This window comes from Hylobates moloch, unplaced genomic scaffold (assembly GCF_009828535.3).
Source record: "Hylobates moloch isolate HMO894 unplaced genomic scaffold, HMol_V3 SCAFFOLD_13, whole genome shotgun sequence".
Classification (NCBI taxonomy): Eukaryota; Metazoa; Chordata; class Mammalia; order Primates; family Hylobatidae; genus Hylobates; species Hylobates moloch.
In genome coordinates, this window is record NW_026652288.1 from 7,387,447 (window position 1) to 7,407,672 (window position 20,226).

Here is a 20,226-nt window from a genome sequence, read left to right on the forward strand (position 1 = left end):
CTTACATTAGAGGTTGTCGGATCAGCACAGTAACTCATCACAGGTAATGCCTGAAGAGCTAACAGGCATTGACCAAGACACTGAAAGTTCAGCTAATGAAAGGTGCTAGCCACTGGTGCAATGGAAGCTCCTGCAGAATGCTTTGCTTTGGCCAGGGTGAGCTTAGATTGAATTTGTAGGTATAGAGCTGTGTTTCTCAAGGACAGCTCATGGACCATATCAACTGTATTGTTAAATCAAAATCTCTAGGAGATTTGAGCACCAAATCTACATTTTAACAAGTTCCTGGTTATTTTATCCATACTGAGTTTAAGAATTAAGAATTTCTGGTGAGGGGACTTGGGGAATTGGAAAGCAGGAACAGCTTCTTTCTCTTCCTGGTGTGTGTGTGTTCCTGAGTGTGTGTGTTCATGTGTGTGTATTTAAGAATAGTAATGGGGGCGTTGAAGAGGTTGGAAGAAAGCCATTAGGATAGTATATAATTGATTTCAAGTACTATTGTATTAAGTATCAATAAAACAGCTTTAGGCTTTTGTTTCAGTTTAATGTTTGGTCTTCCTAATATAGTAGATTAATTATTTCAATAAAACAATAAAATTTCTATGAGAGGGTAAATGGTATAACAATACACTCCTTCTCAACTGCAGAACTTGAAAACACCATTCCCAAGCAGAATACAAATACATTTTTTGGTGTATTATTCTCTGATATTTCCTCTTTTGAATAGCAGAGAAAGAAGTATGTGTGTGGCACTGTGGTTAAATATGGAATGCGGGCTCTAAAGGATTCCCTTTCCTCTGAAAGTCTTAACAGGGGCCTCACCTTTCTCTGGTTTTCCTTCTAGTCTCATGCAAAGACTAAACAACAACAATCAACTCGATAAAATAGTGTCCATAGGCCAGCTTAGGTTAGGCTAGTTGCATGGAAAGAATGTGACTGGGAATCCATATCCTAGAGTCAAGCCAGAAACTTAATGATTAAACAAATCACTTCCTTGAACCCAGTCTTTTTCCAAGGTTCTGTTATCCATACTCTCAGGAAGCTATGAAGTAGGAAGGCCTACGTGGGGGTCTCTTTGTACCGAGACTCATCAGCATCTCAGAAAGCGGAAGGGCCTGAATTATTGCAGGCAGAAGTGGGAGGCTGGGACAGCATTTCTGACTTCCTGGTGAGTTTTAATTTTCTTCTGAAATCACGGAGCTCCAATAACTGCAGTCTCCCACAGGTTCATTTCTTGTCAGTATTGTTTGCATGAGTAAAATATCATCACTACATCCAGCCCAAAGGACCGAGTTACTTTAGTGGGTGGATGTCACAATCCAGAGAGGAACAAAGGGGGTTTCTATCTGCTCGCTGAGTGGCAGGGCAGAGGCAAGGCAGGTGCACAGAGATGAGGTCTAAAAGACTTCCTAAAATTGTGAGGCCACCCACTTGACTTTCTCTGTGGTAGTCCTACTAGATTGCAAGACCAATGCAGGTTCCTAGTGCCCTTAGGGCAATGGGACACCAGGCTGCTTCCTGGGCTGAGACAGAGAGGCAGTTCTCAAGTACAAGGCACCGAGGACGCTCACATTTATTCTTGAAGCTCTTTCTTACCATGGCTTGTGCCTTGGTATAAAAGCTCTGTAAAAGAGCAGATCAGGGACATTTGGTGCGGGTCTGTGCAGGGACTCTGACGCCACCACCAGCAGTGGTCACAGGTAAGCAGGGCTGCGTCAGGGTGTGAAGCCCAGCCCAACCAGAGGCAGTGATAGGAGCCTCGCTGTTTTCTGTGACTTCAAGAACACAGCTGCAGTTCTTCATATATGTGCGGTCAGAAATGAGGCTGAGTCTGGTGGGGCAGGATTGCAGAGAGTTCCATTGTGTTGGAGATGGGAAGGCAGGTGAGGGCTGATAGCTGAGCAGGACAGACAAGTGCAGGAGGAAATTAAGAGAGGGCGTGAACCCTTCAGACTCCCATGGTCAGGAAAGGCTTCCCAGAGAAGAAGGCTAAATCTTGACCCCATAGGACAGGAGGGGTATCCAGAAGTAAAGGGGGCAGCCTCAGACATTTTTGTGTCCTCACCACTAGCCTGTGAGCTTCCTGAGGGCAGGGGCCATGTCTGGCCTACCTGGGATATCCCACAACCAGTGCTAGGAGGGACTGGCCAGTAGGGGTCCAGAAAGTGTCGGCTGCAGGAATAAATGAGAAATACAAAGAGGCTGGAGGAAATTGCTAGGACATCCCTAGCCTGAAGGGTTCACCTAATTGCACTGCTTGAAGCCAAGATAGACAGGCAAGGTCCACTTTCACTAGGGTCAGATCTAACCTCCCTTCTTGAAAAACTGGGAACTTGGTTCACAGGCAGACAAGTTACACCTGCTTAGTGGAAGCTGAAGAGGTCAAGGTCTGCTCCAAGAAAGGTGTGGGATGGAGGCCCAGGGAGAAGGGAGGAGACTCCTACTGCAAGGAGCAGGGAGGACTTGAGTGTATGGAGTGACCACTCGGGAGAAAGTCCAAAGGCTGCCACCAGGACCCCCAGGCCCCAGTGGCCACCAGACCCTCCTTGGAGATGTTCTGTTCTCAAATAATCTCTTGTCTTCCATCTCCCACTTCTAGACTTTGCAAATAAAAAGTCAAGGGATTTTAGGAGAGAGTTCACAGGAGAGTTCTAAAGATAATTAGAGGCTCAGAAATGACCTGCAGAAAAGATTGGAGGCAGTAAAATCTCTCCTCAAGGAGCACTAAGGAGAGAGTCAATGTATTAATAATAAATAACACTTACTCAGGCCTCGCCGTGAAGCAGGCTCTCATCTAAATTCTACACAACATTTCATCTCCAATGGGTTTTATAGTGGAGATGATTGTGTGTCGTGGGTTGAACTAAGCTCCCCTCGATTCTTGCAATTTATATGTTGGAGTCCTAACCTCCAATACCTCAGAGTGTGACCATATTTGGAGATGGGGTCTCTACAGGGATGGCCAAGTTGAAAGGAGGGCATCAGGATGGGCCCTAATATACTGTGACTGATGTTTTTATGAAAAGGGGAAGTTTGGAGACAGACACACACAAGGAAAATTATGTGAAAAGATATAGAGAGAAGATGCAGAAGACACAGGAGAAGACAAGCCAGGGAGAGAGGCTTGGAGCAGATTCTCCCTTGCAGCCTCAGAAGGAATCAGCCCTGGTCACACCTTGATCTCAGACTTCTGGCATCCAGAATGGTGAGACAATAATTTCTGTTATTTAAGCCACATGGTCTGGGGTACTTTGTAATAACAACTCTAGCAAATAGATACAGTGTTGAATAGTCTTATTTTACAGATGAGTAAGCTGAGGCTCAAAAGGCTAAGTAACTCATCCTCCATCACCACAAATCAATGGCAGAATCTGGATTCAAACTTAAGTCAACTGACTGTACAGTCCATCACACATTGCAGCCCCTTGGTTGTCATGGAGACTTGAGAAATAGATAATGACAACTGATATGTTTTGGCCATGTCCCCACCCAAATCTCATCTTGAATTCCCACGTGTTGTGGGAGGGACCCAGTGGAAGGTAATCGAATCATGGGGGCAGGTCTTTCCCGTGCTGTTCTCACGAGAGTGAATAAATCTCACGAGATCTGATAGTTTTAAAAAGGGGAGTTTCCCCGCGCAAGCTCTCTTCTCTCGTCTGCCACCATCTGAGATGTGCCTTTTACCTTCCGTCATTATTGTGAGGCCTCCCAAGCCACATGGTGCAGTAAGTCCAATAAACCTTTTTTTTTTTTTTTTCCAGTTGCCCAGTCTTGGGTATGTATTTATCAGCAGTGTGAAAATGGACTAATACAACAACCTAGGTGACTCTGCATGAAGTCTTAACGAGGAGAACAGTGAAAACCCTTAGATGGAGGTGAACTATGAGGGAGGAGAAACTCCATGCATACGGATTGTCAAACATCAGCACTAGGGAAGTTGCAAAATTTGCACCCTTTCAAATAAAAGTTACAAAATGAGATAATCAAACAAATGAAACACTGTCACATCTTGCAGAAAGAGAGGGGGATGAACAGGATGGTCTCCTCTAGGGGCCATTCAACTCTGGCTTGTCCTGGCCTAGCAAAGAGCAAGGGGGCCTGGGAAGTGACATCTGGAAGCCAGGAGCCTGGGGGTAGGGAGGGAACTGGGGGGGAATCTCCTCCATTACCCAGCCTGGGGCCTTGCCACATACTTACAGGAAGAGGCTCGACTCCATCGCAGGCCAGTGAATACCATCCAGGAAGCCTAAGGGCTTGATTTTGTTGTTTTTTCCTTGATTCCTAATCTGGGTTTCTTATTCTGTGCATTATAATACTTTTACCTATAAGAATTACAGATTAATACAGTAATTAGAGTCTTCAAGATACCTTTATTTTATATTTTTCATAGCAACAGTACCAATAAGAATTGTGGTTTTCTAATTCTATTATTCACCTATTAGCTGGCTTTCTTTGCTAAAGAACTTCTTCCCCTCCACACTTTTTATTTTTCTGCCCTGTCTCTCTTATTAATATTTTGAATATTGCTATGGGCTCATGGATTTTTATGTATTCAATATGTCAATTTCCATCCTCTTCCTTTTTCATGCTCCAGTGTCCCAAGTTAGGACATCCAGAGCCCTTCCCTCCAGTTTCAATGTCCTTTGACATCATCCCCTTAGTCACTGAGTGCTCTGAGAGCCCCCTTGCTTTCTGGCTTTGAGGAACACACAGTCTTCAGCACAATTACTCAGGCCTGCATTGCAACATGGAAGAAGACACAGGAAAAGTCTAGCTGAATGGCTGTGGCTGTGTTATTATAAAACTTTATTCACCGGAAGAGGCTTGGCCCTTGGCAGGGTTCACCACTCTTGCTCTAAACGAGTCCTCATCCAGCATCTTTTCTCCTTTTGTTGTGAATCTATGTTTTGGTGGCACGAGAAAGGGATGCTACTATGAAATCACAGTGCATTCAGACTGCCCCCAACCACGTCACTAGTTTTCCAGCAGTACACTTGGTTATTTCTAACAGCAGAACAGCAGGATGTTATGAAAAGAACACAACACTCGGAGAAGGCCTGGGGTTAAGGCCCTACAAGATCACACAATCCTCTAGGTGTGTGATCTGGACACACCTTGCTGCCTTGCAGAGAGGGTGGGAAGGTTGAATTAGAAAACTGGCTTGTGCATTACACAGAGAGATGAGCATGTTCTGCTAGTTCTTATCATCGCTACCATGTTGGTGATGGGGCTAAGCAAAACAGAAGACTAGAGAGGAAAAGTCATGCTCAGAAATGTGACTTTTTATAGTAGAGATGATTGTGTGTTGTGGGTTGAACTAAGCTCCCCTCAACCTTTGCAATTTATATGTTGGAGTCCTAAGATATAAATTACAGCTCTCCCACTGAGAATAGAGAATTTTATCTCTTCCTCTCTCTCTCTCTCTCTCTGTGTGTGTGTGTGTGTGTGTGTGTGTGTGTGTCCTGTTCTTCAATGTCCAATAATTGTGTCCAGGGAAAATAGAGAAGCACAAATGTCAGACTCTCAAAAAATAAGAGAGAGTAAGGGTTCTAGGTTGTAAATGCCTCAGTTCAAATCTTGCCATTAGTGCTTGCTTCTGGGTAAAATTGAGTATATTTCTCATTCTCTCCTTGCCTTCAGCTTTCTCATCCATATTCTGAATATTAAAAGCACCTATTTTATAACTTTGTAGTAAAGGAACAATCCACATAAAGCATGTAGCAGAGTGTAAATCCTCACCCCTCTTCTAAAAGAGGCAGTTTTGGCACAGGGTGGCAGGAAGAAGGGAGAGTTTCTTTACAGAGTGTGTGATCTGCATGAGATGGCACGCCGAGTGCTCTCCTTTGAATGGCTTTATTTTTGCTTTTAAGGATGAGAAAGCTAAAGCGGAATGTCTAAAAGAGTACACAGGTCCTAAAGCCACACAGCCATGGTGATGGAAATATGATATGATTCAAATCCAAACTCAGTGGCCCTAAATACTGTGCTTCAATCTTTAAAACCCAAAAGACATGTGGACCAATGTTTGTAGGAACAAGAGGCTGTGCCCTTCTCCATTGTCAAACTTTAGGGAGAGAAGCCTTCAAAACAAGGAGAGTGGTACCCAGCCCCATGGAGAGAAAGAGCATTTCTCACCTAGGAAGGTGCAGTGTAGCCAGAAGTGCTCAGGAGACAGCACCAGATTTTTGCTGGTGGGAGACTTCTGATTCCTTTTCCCTTTTGGGCTCAAAGCTTTGATAAATACAAACTCTCAGGACTAGATATCATTGCCTGTGGTAGTTCCATGTTTTATATTCACCTAAACATTATACTAGCTTCAAGCCTCTATTATTTGGTTGGAAAGGCAAATCTGGATTTAATAAAAGACAAGTCAAACCCTTATATTCACTTTTGGTCATGTGGGCATCAGTGAAAACAATGAACAGAACTTCTAATGGTAAAACCCTTAGATGCAGCACAAATATTTATTCTGGGCTGAGTCATACCTCAGGAAAGCAGGCCTGTCATATCTGAAAACTGCCCCCGCACAACTGTGAGTTCCAGGATTGCACCCACTTCATTCTTGAGCAATTAAGGGCAAAGACCATCTCCCCTCCCTGCGGCCTCTTTCCACAGTCCTCAGCACCTAGAGGGGCTCAGCAGATCTTTACGGAATGATGAAATGATTTCCTAGTCGCTATGGTTTGATTGTCCATCAGCAGCAGGTCATTGGGGTTACAAATATCTAAAAGGACAAGATTGAATGGACAGTCTTTAGCACTATTATATTCCTAAACATTTCTATTTTTCATTATTACTATTCATAATCATTTTTAAAAGTACAAATGAGACTCAAATGACAGTCAAATGCCTGCTCCTTAATAATTTCTTCTTAGAGTCCACGATTGCTCCAGAAGGGCAGATAATGAATGTACCCACTTGGCCATTTCTCCTTCAGCCTCCTCCTTACCCCAGGCCCATCTCCTCCCTACTATCACCTCCCTGCCTGCCAGTGTGGCAGGAGCACACAGAACACAGCACGTGGCCCATAGAACACGGCACACAGCACACATCATTCAGCAGAAGCTTTCCTGACTGTTCCTTCCAGACACCAGTTAGGGGCTGAATCTCCACGGCCAGGGAGAAGCAGCCAATAACTGTGGAAATGAGCAGACTCAGTGGCTTCTCTGAGAAAACCTTTATAGTTATGAACAAGACAATGGCAATTACATAACTTTGGTCGCTTTTAATCAGTCTTGTTTGTGTGAAAGAAACCCTGAAATAGTTGAGCTATGACAGCTTCTGGCAGGCAGTGGGCTACATGGCTTTCCAACAGCTATTTGGTTAATTAAAAGCGTTTCAAGCATTTCTTCATGTCCTCTAAATAGCTTAGGTCACTAAGAGGAGGGATTAAGCCACTCCAGTTCCATTTTGCATCACAGCCTTCCAACTTACATTATAGACCACTTAGATACTGTAGGCCAACCAATCTTTAGGAATGTTCAAAATCAGAGGGAGAAAAATGCACAGAGAAGTTAGTTTAGGAAATCAGATAATTAACTTTTTTTTGAGACAGAGTCTCGCTCTGTCGCCCAGGCTGGAGTGCAGTGGCGCAGTCTCGGCTCACTGCAAGCTCCGCCTCCCGGGTTCATGCCATTCTCCTGTCTCAGCTTCCTCGAGTAGCTGGGACTACAGGCGCTCGCCACCACGCCCGGCTAATTTTTTTTTATTATTTTTAGTAGAGATGGGGTTTCACCGTGGTCTCGATCTCCTGAACTCGTGATCCGCCCGCCTCGGCCTCCCAAAGTGCTGGGATTACAAGCGTGAGCCACCGTGCCCGGCCCAGATAATTAACTTTAAATCCAAACACCAACTGAATTATAAAAGACAAGACACGTATTTAAAATTTTTTAAAGTTAACCCATTTCAGAGGCACTCTTGTAGATGTCAGGAACATCATTGGTTTCCTTTGGTTCCATGGGGTAAGGAGATATTCGTGTTGACAGAACCTTGAGCATTGCTGAGCACAGAGCGTCTCAGATTTATCAGAAGTAACAGCCAGTGATCAGAGCTCCCTGTGTGTGGAGGCCATACTGATTTTGATTGGCACAAATGATTCCTCATTATTGTGGTAATCAATAAGAAAAATGTTAAACATAATAAACTCAAATAAGCTTACATTTTTAGTGCAAATGAGATTATAGTCCTCCTTTTAGTTGCTTATCATTTTTTAGCAAAACAACAAGTCTTATTTACCATTCAAATAATTAAAAACTTTCAGTCTGCATTGAATGATAATACATCAAAATTATGGCTCATCAAATCATTCATTAGTCCCTGTAGATTCATTTACTGCCTACCCTCAATGTGTCAGGTACCAACCTAATAGAAGAAGAGAAGGCTACGAAATGAAGTTTTACAACATCCCTGCCCACAAGGACTCCATAAGCTAGTCAGGAACCCAATAATATTACCAGGTGTTGATTTCTTCCTATTTATGGGAAGCAGAGGAAATAGACTGACAGCTGTCTATTGTTCTTAAGCAAGATAAAATATACCAATGTCTTGGCATCCCTTTAAGAGGGTAATTAATACCAGCTAGTTGCTATAACAACTACCATATCTGCATGGCTTAACACAATAAAGGTTTATTTATTTTCACTCAAAGTCCCTACAGGTCAAGTGGCTCTCCTCCAGCTTGTAGCCACGGCATCTGGAAAATCTGGAATCCAAGGGTTCAGTGGTAGAAGAAAAAGATGGTAGAGGAAGTACAGGTCTGAAAGTGATAGACATCATTTCCCCTCTCATTCCACTGAACAGAACTGAGTTATATGGCCCCAACCTAACCGCAAGGAAGGCTGGGAAATGTAGTTTTTCTGAGATCCTAGGAAAAGGCACAATATAGAGAACACAAGGTTGCCCCTCCTGCAGTCTATTGCAAAAGACCAGACACCTGCAAAGATAGAAGAGGTGATGCAATGCTTACAAAGATCCCATTTAACAAGGTATTTGCTTGTAATTCGTGCTTCTTTATTTTCTGTTCTATTTTTTGATAAAAGATTTGAGGCTCACTTTCCCTTACTTACAATACTTGGAGTTGCTCCTGTGTTCCTGACCAAATCCTGATATAATAATTAGGAACATGGATTTTCATGTCCAAGAGACAAGGGTTGACATACCAGCTCTCCTACAAGGGTGGAAATGCTAATCCTACTTATCTCATAGGGTTGTTCTGACAATTAAATAAGTTAAGGAATCAAAGTACACTGTAGACTGTATAAAATCAAGGGAAAATAAATATTCCATCTAATGAAAAACTGCCATTTCCAAAGGTTATTTCTTCTCCATAGCTTTAATAAAATGACCTTTTAAAAGACCCTTTCATATGAGGTTGATACCTCTGAGAGCTTTATCTTTCCATAGAGGTCTTTGAAACTTCTGTTCCACATTCCTTCCTTTGTTTTGTGCAAACCTGTAAAGGAAGAGACATACGGCCCAAGGCTGCATGAGCTCCCCCAGACCATCCCTCAGCACAGCTTGGTGAGCCCAAGAAGGCAATAGGATCTGATTGCAGAGGAGCCCAATTAGACCCCCTTTCCTTGTTTGTTTAGTGTAAAATGAGATTTCCTGAGTTTAACATCCTGTAACTTTGGTTTATACAGCTGAGACTTCTGATTAACGTCTGAGATTGGTTTGCATCCTAGACACAGGCTGCATACCATTACAGAGGGATTTATTTGACTCCTCTGAGAAGGACTCCATTTTGTCCTCCAAAAGCATTGCTTTTCTCAGGTTTATCCAGGAAAGCATGGGTGGCCCTTACATAATCTGGAAATTAATTGTTGACTGTGGAAAGAAGGGGTCGTAGGAAATTCCTAAATTCTAACCTGAGCACCAAGTCCCAGATTCCTTACGTTATTCTTAAATATCCCTTGCACCCTCCGCTCTACCCCGACACATACTTTTTGTCCATTTGTTTGTCTTTGGGCCTTATGTACATAAAACCAATGTATTCTTTGGAAAATGAGTGCGAAGGCTTTGTGTTTTTAAATTTAAATTAATGGTCTTGTGCAGCAAGTACAGTGGGCATATAACTGATTTTACAGGGAATATTGAGAGTGAAATGGGCACCTAGTAATATTCACTCTGAGATAACAGTCAAAAACTGGGATGATCCTTGCCAAAGTAAGACTTGTGTTCACCCTAAACATAAAATAAAAGTCTTTTAAAAGCTTTTGATACAATGTTATGTTTTTTCAATTTTTACATACTCAGGTCATTGAATAGCATCTCATATTACACATATGTCATGATGTCTACCTTACACGAAGCTATAATAAATGACCTCATGTGCTTTTCAAAATCAGTATCCTTCTCATTGCTCATGAATTTGCATTCCTTTTACATATTTATTAATCACTAATATTTCAAGGTCTATAAATTGACTGTTCATACTCATTGCCCATTTTTCTGTTGTGTTTTCCTTTCCTCCCTGATTTATGTGAGCTCCTATGTATTCTAGATGTGAATTTTTTTGAAAATTTAAGATTTTATAACTGTCTTTCATTAGTATCCCTTCTTCCATGTTTGTCTCTGACATTCTTGGTTAAATATATATTTTTTAATTTAGCGGTAATCATATTTACAGCTATCCTTTATTTACATTTATCACTTTATTAAGTTTTCCTTTTTGGTTTGTGCTTTTGAAATCCTACTGATAGTCTTCCCTCATCTCAGTGATGTTCTTCCTCATTTTCATAAGTTTTAAATCTTTACATTTTACATTTAGGATTTTGTTCCATTTGGAGTTGATTTTTGAGGTGTTATGAGTTGGGGACCTACTTTTAATTTTCAAACTTTAGACCCAGGTTTCCTAATACATTTGCTGAGCCTCTGTGCTTTTACTACTTCAGTACACATCAAGTTTGCAGGTTTCTCCGTCTGTTCCTGGCTTGTATGTCAATTTCTGTTCTAAAATACTATTTGTTTGACAAATGTTTGGAAACATGTCCTATTATCTGGTAGGGCTATTCCCCCATCTCTTTTCTTCATTTCCAAAGTTTCTTAACTATTGAATGTATTTTGAATTGGTTTTCCAATTTGCCAAAACCTGCTACTGAGAAATTGCTTAGAATTGTATTGAATTGATTAATGGATTTTAGCAAAACTGATTATTTATAAAATTAACTCATCCAACAGGTAGCAGCAGCAAAAATGGCAAAGTGAGGACTTTTGAGAATTCCTTTCTCTATGGAAACAAAACCCTGGGGAAAAATGGTCTGAATCAACCTTTTCAGAACTCTGGAAATTAGCCAAAGACTTGAAGCAATTCAGGTTGCATTTATTCAAGAAAAGTGACAGAATCTCAGTAAGAACAGCAAGCTTTGAGGGATTTGAACTTGCCCAATTGCCTTCCTTCTTTCTCCATCTCTGCAGGGGCCTTAAAACCAATATCCCACACTCATAATGAAAACCCGGCAGGAGGCAGAACAGGATTGGAGCTGCTTCAAAGCCTTAGGTCCAGAGAACTCATCACCTATGAGGATCCTCAATAAGACTCAAAGCTGATTCCGCCTCAGAAACCACGGAGACCCAAAGGCAAATTCAAAGTGCTGAAGTTAACTCATCCAATCAGTCAACTCTTGTACAGAGCTCCTTTTTTTTTGTTCTTGGAGTTTGTTTTATTCTAATAAAGGTGTTTTATATTGTTGTTTTATTATTCTTAAATACCGTATTTTTGTTGCTATTATAAATGGTATTTCTATTGCCATTTTGTCTAACATTTTCTGGTGGTCAAATTTCTAGCTAGGGTGGAAGAACACTGATGGTTTTTACTTATTGATTATCTCTCTGGCAATCTCACTAAACCTCATGATAGTAGTAATGGCTCCTCTGGATTACCCATCCCCTCTTGATAATTTCTGTTGAAATAATCACATTATGTGCAAGTAATGACAACGTCACTGCTCTTATAGTCTCTATGTGCATTTCTTTTTCTTTTCTTAATGTTTCTTAATGCTTTCACTCATTCAGTTGACTGCCATTCACAGAACAGATGTTGAACACTTACACATATAATGGTTGTTTTCGTTATCATGTGCCTAAAGAGAATGTGATTAAAATTTGCCAGTTCAATATAATATTGGATGTAGGGTTTTGATAAATAACTTTTGACAAACTACAAGATCTATCTTCCCTTTCTAGTATTCTAATGGCACTGGTTTTTTAAAAATGATAAATTGGTATTGAAGTTGTCTTATGCTTTTTTCTGTATCCATTTCCATTAAGATAATTATTTGGATTTTTTCTACTTTTCATTATATGATATATTGAATAATTATATTTTCTGAGGCTGAACTGTCCTTGAATCTCTGTTATGAATGCTGCTTGATCATGAGATACTATTTTTCATGCTGTCATTAAATTAGTAAATTAATTTTTATTTAGGATCTTAAATCTACATATATAAGTAAAACTGATTTTTTTTGCTCTTATAATATCTTCGTCCAATTTTAGAATCAATCTTATAAAGTGTGAGGCCTCATGAAGTGTTTTGAGATGACTTCACTTTTTATATTGTATGGGACAAGTTCCATCAGATAGGGATTACCTGTTTCCTGGAAGTTTAAAATTACATAGCTACCTATAGAAAATTATATCATTAATATTTAATTTTCTTTCATGGTTACCAGTCTGTACATATATACACATATTTATGTGTGTATATATACATATATAAATAAATTTGTATTGAGCATACATATATACATACACGCATATATACTGAATTTGGCATATCAGAAATCCATCTATTATCAATGAGATTTCCATTTTATTGGCAGATAGTTCTTACAGTGTTACTATATGTTAAGTTTAGTAATTTGCTTAATTTACTATCATTTTCCAATGTTCATAGTCCATTTTATCTATTACCATCTTCTCTCTAACTTCGGGATCATTTTTGTCAGAAATCTAGCTGACATTTTAGTATTTCCATTTCATGGGCTGAAGGATTTGTTAATCATCTGGTGTGTGTTTTTGTGTGCTTTTTTTTTAAAGCAAAGATTTTTTTACTTGTACGAAAGTAAGATATAGACAAACTAGATGCTAAAAGAAAATAAGCAAATAAATATTCACTATGAAAAGTGAAAAATAATAGAAAACATTCTAATACATATGACAATATTTCCTTCTTTTAATTTCTTGCCTTTGGAACTTTTTAAAATTTTTATGATTTTTTTTGAGACAGAGTCTTGCTCTGTCACCCAGGCTGGAGTGCAATGGCCCGATATTGGCTCAATGAAACCTCCGCCTCCCGGGTTCAAGTGATTATTTTGCCTCAGCCTCCCAAGTAGTTTGTAATACAGGCATGTGCCACCACACCCGGCTAATTTTTAAATTTTTAGTAGAGATGGGGTATCGCCACGTTGGCCAGGCTGGTCTCAAATTCTGGGCCTCAGGTGATCTGCCCGCCTTGGCCTCCCAAAGTGCTGGGATTATAAGCGTGAGCCCCCATGCCTGACCCCTTTGGAACTTTTATTAAATTAATGTTAGTACTTCTATCTTCCATATCTTTTAAATTTTTTCTCAATCATCATATTACTTTATTGCTTTGGAATGTATTCTGGAAGACATTATTTAAATTCAACTTACAAATTGATTCTTCAGCTGTATCTATTATCTATTCATCTGTAAAAATCCATTCATTAAGCTCTTTATTTCATCAATTTCATTTGTCATGCCCAAAGACTTCATGTATGCTTGTTCTTGTTTTCAATATCTTTTTTATTCTGAGGATATCTGTATATGTGTATATATATATATACACACACACATACACACATGTAGAGCTCAGAAAAACAACACTCCAAAAAGAAGGCCTCAGCAGCAGCCTCAGCAGTGAAAGTTTTTCTCTTTCTCCTGACCTTCTATCTCTCAGTCCTTAGCCAGCCATAGAAATGAAAATCTCTCTTTCCCAAGGCAGATCATAGAAACCAAAGCCCCTCTGTCCCTAAGTCAATCATAAAACCTGGAAATATTACGTAAGTGTTGTCTCTGCCTTTTTGTGTAAAAACTGGCCACAGAGAAATTATCTGACCTACCTTGTTTGACTGTAGATCATAAGACCCCTAATATGGTTTGGCTCTGTGTCTCCACCCAAATCTGTCCTTGCATTGTAATAATCCCCACATGTCAAGGGCAGGACCAGATGGATATAATTGAATCATGCAGTCAGTTTCCCCCATGCTATTCTCATGATAGTGAGTGATTTCTCACGAAATACGATGGTTTTATAAGGGGCTTCCCCTTTCTCTCAGCACTCATTCTCTCTCCTGCCACCCTGTGAAGAAGTGACTGCTGCCATGATTGTAAGTTCCCTGAGGCCTCCCCAGCCATGTGGAACTGTGAGTCAATTAAGCCTCTTTTCTTTATAAGGCTAGTCTCAGCTATTTCTTCATAGCAGTGTGAGAATGGACTAATGCCACCCCATTCCAGAGAGGGTCCTGCCCAATACTCAGAAGGAAAGAATGCAGGCTCAGAGAGGCTAAGAAGAGTCCAGATAGACAGGGCTTGCTGGGTGTCCCCACTCTGCCTAGTAGCATTAGATCATATACTTTTGGTCCAATCATATTTCTATACAGCTGTGCATACTTTGCTGAACCTAAGCATAAAAACTGACAATTTCCTCTATATCTTTGCATCTTCATTCTGAAGGCTACTGTGTATATGCATTAAGTAAATTTGTATGTCTTATCTCCAATTAACCTGCATTTTGCAAGATGATTTGTCAGTGAACCTTCAGAAGACAATATACATATTTTATATTCTTATTCTATAACATTCTGTTAGTTTTGATTCCTCAAGTATTGATATTTCTGTTTATTCAGTGGTTCTCATAGTGCTTTGGCCAGAGGGATTTCCTGTGAGGTCATCTTTTATTCTCATGGGACTACTAGCTGCTTTGTTTACAATGTGTGCTGGATGATGGAGTAAAAGCATGCCTTTAGTTTATTTTCCTCCAGGAAAGTTTGGGGCTGTTCCAGGGAACAGAGTTCCCAGTGTTACATTCTAGGTTCTGGACTCTCCTTACTGCCTTCTCCCCACCATGGGACTTTCTAGGATTTCCTTTCCAGGCACTGCTCTGTCCCCATGGTTATCAACCCCTCTGTCATTACATGTCCCACTTGGTGGAGGTGGGGCTCATGGGCTCTGTCAGGCTGGCCAAGTCTGCTGTACCATTTGCTGAGGACTCTACCCATGCTGTGGCCTAGTTCCAAGTTAACATCACCCACCCACTTTGGGCTGAGACAGGGCTGACCCATGTTTTATTCTTACTCTGTTGATGTTAAAGCACTGACAGAGATCCATTCAGGGAAGCATGAGAATAAAAGCAAAACTAAACAACCAACACAAAACAAGTCCACCCCTCCCTGGCTGTGGGTGATGATTCTCTCCAGCTCCAGGCTGCTATCCAGTTCCTCTTCCACCTTCTGCTTCAGCCATGGGGACTCAATGACCTTCTCTCCTGCTAAGGGCTCCCCACAATCTTTATGTCAGGCTTTATAAAGTTCTGATGTCATTGACCTCCATGTATCATGCACGGCCTCTCAAGAATAGAGTGAAGACACCCATATCTTAAGTATCTCTTCTACAACCTCTAGTGCACTATTTAAAATTCTTAAAATAAAAGAATCCAGGATACAAGATGCAGGTGGTGATGGTCAGAATGAAGGGCCTGGAATAGAGATTCCTAGAAAGAAGTAGCATGAGGAACATTTGGAGGGATTGGTGAGCTGGCAGCCATATCAACCCAAGGCCCACTCTTCCTGCCATGGTTGGTGGGACTCGGTGTCTACAGAACAGCTGGTACAGCCTTGAATTCTTAGATCACATGCTGGTCACGTTGCATGGCTTTGCTGAAGGTGAAAACTTGCTTTCAATATTAAAACTAGACAGAGTAATCATTGACAGATAGCAGTGAGATGATATCTGGTGGAGTTAAGTTACCTTGGGAATAGACGGCTGCATTCAGAATTTATTTGATGTGCATATGCAGTCTGTCATCTTTCCAGCCAATCCCATATTGCTGTCTTCCCTCTCCATTATCTCCCCAACCTGAGAGATTAAAGAGAAACATTTTGTTTGTCAGCTCAGAAGTAAGCACTGTCCATTACCTGATAAGACTGAAGCAGGGTTTAACAAGCCAATTTGAACCAAATAGAAAATGTCCTATCATGATATCAGCTGGTCTCTTTGTTTGTGCATACTGTTCCTGTGTTCTTGATAATCTGGTAAAACCCAGTGAAACTTAGTATATATGGATGTCAGAAATGAATGCTCACTTTGGAAGCCTGCTAGAAGAAGTCAATGCATTTGTCTACAGGAAGTGCCTAGATTTATAACCTACAGGATTGAGGACAGTGAAAATGAGAAAGGCATTTCATGTCAATTAGAAAATATCTCCAGAATCTCCTGATTCTATCTCAAGTGAGAAGCCAAGTCCAAAAAGGATGGAGACCAATTTCTAATTATCATCTTTGTATTTGTATAAGCTTTGACATTTTGGGAGGGATAAAAGTATATGCCTATGAATATCCAGATGTTAACTCCTCTGAATGAACAGACAGTGCTTCCCCCATCACCTGGGAAATTCAGTAGGTGAAGTAGAACTTAGTAGAGCCTGTGTTTAGACCCTTGGGGGATGTTGGTTTAAGAACTCTACTACTGGCAGGGTGCGGTGGCTCATGCCTGTAATCCCAGCACTTTGGGAGGCCGAGGCAGGCGGATCACGATGTCAGGAGTTCGAGACCAGCCTGAACAACTACCCAAGAATTCTGTGAGGTGTTTTATACCATCCACAACCTATAGATGAAGAACTGAGACTCCTAGATGCATTTAACTGCCCACAGTACTAAAAAGCATTGTGCGTATGTTGCTAAAGACATACAAGACATTATTTTCTCTCTTTACCTACAAAATCTCCACTGAGCTTTCTTGGGGACAAGTCTGAGATATAGCGTGTAGGTAAACACTGACTTAATGTGTCTCAACTTTTAAGGAAGAAATAAAGGTAAACGGCAGTGATTAGCCATTGTCACCATGCTGTTTGTCCTGGTGCTGAAATTGTGTGTAGCAGACGGGCTCTGAGTGGCTCTATTTCTCATACATACTTTTGTCTTTAATGTGGGTGCACAAATGTGGCAGAAGTTCAGCTGTAGAGTGATGTGATCAGCCAAACGGTCCCCTGTGGATAGAAGAGAAAGATTGTAAGATAGGTCAGGAACACAGAACTATTGGTCATCCCTTGGAAGTGCAGCATTGGCCTTGGCTTCTGATCCAGGTTGAACCTAGATTTAAAGAAAGATTAAACCATATTGGTTTGTTAATTGGGAATCTCAAATACAGCCATTATCGTCTACTGAGGTCTTCAGCAACAGAAACATTGAAGAAAGAGTGGAGAGTGAAGAGAAAGAGAGAGAGAAAGGAGGAGAAGGAGAAAGAGGAGGAGAGAAAAGGAAAGGAAAGAAGCAAGGAAGAAAAGAGGAAGGGAGGAAGGAAGGAAGGAAGGAAGGAGAAAAAAGAAAAGAAAGAAAGAGGAAGAAAGAAAGAAAGAGAGGAAGAAAAAAGAAAGAAAGAAAAGAAAGAAAGAAGGAAGGAAGGAAGAAAGAAAGAAAGAGAAGAAAAGAAAAGAAGAAAGGAGAGAAGGAAGGAAGGAAAAAAAGAAAGAGAAAGGAAGAAAGAAGAAAGAAAGGAAGAAAGAGAAAGAAAGAAAAAAGAAAGAAAGAGAAAGAAAGAAAGAAGAAAGAAAGAGAAAGAAAGAAAGAAAGAAAAAATAAAGGGAGGGAAAGAGAGATAGACAAAAAGAGGGCAAGTCACTCTTCATCTCTGTGTATATATAGATACATCTTTGCCCTCGTAGAACTTACTGCCTGAGGAAATTTTCAATAAAATGTTAAGATTCCAATGGTAGATAAATGAGGCAAATAGAAAAGGTCCCTTGATACATGGGAGAAAATTCAATAAATTTAAAAACAAAAATTTTTCTTGGCCAATAATCTAATAAATAATAGATTTAAAACCATCTTGTGATACTAGGCATAGATAGAAAAATTTGCATGCACACATATATGTGCACGCGAACACACAGAGACCCCCACTCTGATATTGGTGAGACTGGGCTGCATTTAGCATGCAGCAGCTCCTGAGAGCACTTTCCAGTCCAATAGCATAAAAAGAAACCAGAGCCTTCTTTGATTGTTGTTGCTCTTTTCCTGTGACCAGGTGATCCCTGGTCTAAAATTCATTTAGAATTTTACCTAACGAAAAATTTAACAGAAGCAAAAATCTATTCAAGCACATTTCTTCTATCTAAAATAATACAAATTCCCCATCGATAATTGGTTAATTACTGTATGTAAAAAATACTAGATTTTTCAACAACCAAGAAAATGTTGGTACATTTAAAGACTACACGGAACTGCTGGGCATGGTGGCTCATGCCTGTAATTCCAGTCCTTTTGGAGACTGGGGCAGGTGGATCACTTGAGGCCAGGAGTTCAAGACCAGCCTGGCCATCATGGCAAAACCCCATCTCTACTAAAAATACAAACAAACAAACAAACAAACAAACAAAACTGCGTGTGGTGGCTGGTGCCTGTAGTCCCAGCTACTCAGGAGGCTGAGGCACAAAACTCTCTTGAACCTGGCAGGTGTAGGTTGCAGTGAGCCGAGATTGCGTCACTGCACTCCAGCGTGGGCAACAGAGCAAGACTCTGCTTCAGAAAAAAAAAAGAAAAAGAAAGACTTTTAAAATGCCCAATCATATATGTTTTATTGATACCTAATGCACTTATAAAATTGCCTAGCTACTGCAAAATATATAAGCTTTTAAACATACGTGCTGTAGAAAAGAGTTCTTATGATATAGAACATACCTTGAGGTTAATTTTGAAATTTGAAAGAGCGTGATTTGCATATTACAGCCTGAAGAAAATAACAGTGAGAATTCTCTACCTCATACTCTTTCCTTCCTCTTGCTCCTGCTCATACATCCTTCTTTCACCACCGCATCTCCCCTCCCAATAAAATCTAAGCCATGTGACTTTTTTCAACATCTGCTTCCTTTCTTTTCTTTCACAGAAAGCACGCATGAATAATCAGACCGCACTGCTGCTGTTAATTGTAAAAATCATTAGTAAACTTCCAGGTGCTGTTTACTATATAAGCATTGTAATTTTCTATCCTAAAATCAGCAACTCCCCCACATCATTGTCTGCCCCGGGGCATGAGCACTGTGCAGCTTTGAGGTTGTCAAAGGCGGTTGCAGCCCCATTTACTGGGACTGAAAGAGATCGATCCACACCTGCAGCGTTTGAGGCAATAATTCCTGATATTAACCAGACCTCATGAGGAGAGGGCCCTTTTGCCAGCCTCCTCATGATTCAGCGCTCTCCAATCCATGTGGAATCATTGAATGTGCTGTGATTGGCTGACACCCGCCATGTCCATTCTTCCCCTTTCTGCCATCACTCCACCTATTGTCCAAAGATTCTGGTAAGAAACCTGTAGAGAAGAGAAAGCGAGTTTAGATGCCATTTGTCTCTAACTTGTAAGCCCGGCATGCCTGAATTTTTGCAATTGCAAATAAAGTGCAGAGGAAGAACAAACTCAAGAACCCTCCAGAGCCCAAACTGCAAGATGCAGGAAGAATCCTGGAGATTTAACTGAGAGAAGAGATCATAGCACAGAGAGGAAATAACTTGCCCAATGCCATACAAACACTGCCTAACGCTTTGGTTACACAAAACAGATTACAACTTCCATCTGTTTCCTTGAAGGCACCTGTGGTTTTCCTCAAGAAATTCAAGATAAAAGAAAACAAAGCTTGAGTTTACATTTTCCCAGGTACTACAACGGCATCCCTGGGTACACCTGCTGTTCTTTCTCTGGGGCTCCCAATTCCTGCTCTGCTCCTACAGGCAGAATTCTACACAGCCTTCCAGTAACACTGCAGGAGCGTCCCTCAGGTGGTCTGGCTACACCTTTGCCTATAACCTGCTGCACGGTGTATTCTCACAGCCATAGCCATTATTTTCCTGCACTGGGTCATCTGTTTGCATGCTCCTATTTCAGTGGTATTCGAAGTGCCTCTGATAAAAGTGCTTTTCCTTCTTTTTCTTTTTATATTTTTGGCCTAGTTCAATACCTCAATGAATGAATAAAATTCATTAAGAAAGCATTTATAAT

The 20,226-nt window shown here is 40.7% G+C and overlaps 1 long non-coding RNA gene across 1 annotated transcript; it reads right to left on the reverse strand.

Annotated features, from left to right (window-relative positions):
• Positions 1-6,428: 6,428 nt before the first annotated feature.
• On the reverse strand, positions 6,429-19,490 carry LOC116480523 (uncharacterized). The gene is made up of 6 exons (XR_004251319.2): positions 19,343-19,490; positions 17,151-17,327; positions 15,988-16,095; positions 9,378-9,451; positions 7,435-7,469; positions 6,429-6,724 (listed from the first exon to the last, which is right to left on the reverse strand). It is a non-coding gene; the product is annotated as an uncharacterized LOC116480523 (long non-coding RNA).
• Positions 19,491-20,226: the final 736 nt, after the last annotated feature.